Source organism: Orycteropus afer, unplaced genomic scaffold, assembly GCF_000298275.1.
Source record: "Orycteropus afer afer isolate SDZICR_OR568_19922 unplaced genomic scaffold, OryAfe1.0 scaffold00223, whole genome shotgun sequence".
NCBI lineage: Eukaryota > Metazoa > Chordata > Mammalia > Tubulidentata > Orycteropodidae > Orycteropus > Orycteropus afer.
This window is the reverse complement of record NW_006921810.1, coordinates 1,710,215-1,711,717: the sequence shown is the minus strand read 5'-3', so window position 1 is coordinate 1,711,717 and position 1,503 is coordinate 1,710,215.

Sequence of the window (1,503 nt, the reverse complement as noted above, 5' to 3'; positions counted from 1 at the left end):
AGATCTTGGGGACCAATTGGAAATTACATTGTGCATACCGTCCCCAAAGTTCAGGACAGGTAGAAAGAATGAATAGAACATTAAAAGAGACCTTAACTAAATTGTCCATAGAAACTGGCTTACAAGATTGGTTAGTCCTCCTACCATTTGCTTTGTTCCGTGTTAGAAATACTCCTAGCCGTTTTGGATTAACTCCTTTTGAAATCATGTTTGGAGCACCTGCTCCACTTCCATCTGCGCACCTTCACCCCTCCCTTGAATGCATAACTAATAAGTTCTTAATTGAAAGGTTACGGGCGTTAGAAGCTGTGCAGAAAGAAATCTGGACTTCTGTAAAAGACGCCTACCAGCCCGGAGACTTAGCAGTTCCACATCAGTTCCAAGTAGGAGACCCTGTCTACGTCAGACGACACCGAGTCGGAAACCTCGAACCCCGGTGGACAGGACCCTTCATCGTCCTGCTGACCACGCCAACAGCCGTAAAAGTTGACGGTATCTCCTCTTGGATACACGCATCTCACCTAAAGAAAGCACCCCATTCGGACTCCAGCTGGCAAATAACTCGTACTGGTAACCCGCTTAAAATCCGCTTATGCAAAAATAATGCTGCTAATACTAATAGTATTTCTGATCACCCCCACTCTCCAGAATAGCCATCAACCTTATAACGTCACGTGGCTAGTTCGCGACGGACAAACTCAGGACATTTTAAATTCTACTTCAAAAACAACCTCCCCTAGCACCTGGTGGCCTGAATTGTTCTTTAGACTTAAAATCTTAGCAGACACAGATTTAAGCGCAAAGCATATCCGTAATGTCGGTTTCTTTGCTTGTCCAGGATATAAACGAAACATTCGACAGTGCGGGGGGCTCATATGGTATTATTGTAAAAACTGGGATTGTGTAACCTCTAATGATGGAAGTTGGAAGTGGGAAGTAAGCGGCTCAGACTATGTAAAATTCTCTTTTGCACAGCAACCTAACCCGACATCTTGGACCCAATGTAACAATACGTGCGACTTAGTTAAAGTTACATTTACTGAGCAAGGGAAGAAAGAACTAATCAAGTGGAAATCTGGGCTGACCTGGGGTCTTCAAATTTGGGAACCCAATTGGAGATATCCCTCTGGGATAATAACCATCTTACAAAAAATAGAAGCTCCTAGAGCAACCCCCGTAGGACCAAATTCAGTGCTAGCAGCACGCCCCCCCATTGTAGAACCACCTGGAAACTCCGTAAAATCTAGTTCAGTAGTCTCACCTGCCCCTACCTAATCTCACGAAGAGTACCACCCTGAACAGCACCACTGAGTCACAACTTTATAAACTTCTACAGGGAGCATTCCTGGTCCTGAACGCAACTAACCCTAATGTTACTGACTCCTGTTGGCTGTGTTATTCCTCAGCACCCCCTTATTATGAAGGAATAGCCTTCTCTGCTAATTTTAACTATACTGATCATAGTAACTGCAATTGGAAAAAACAGGGAAAATTAACTCTAGC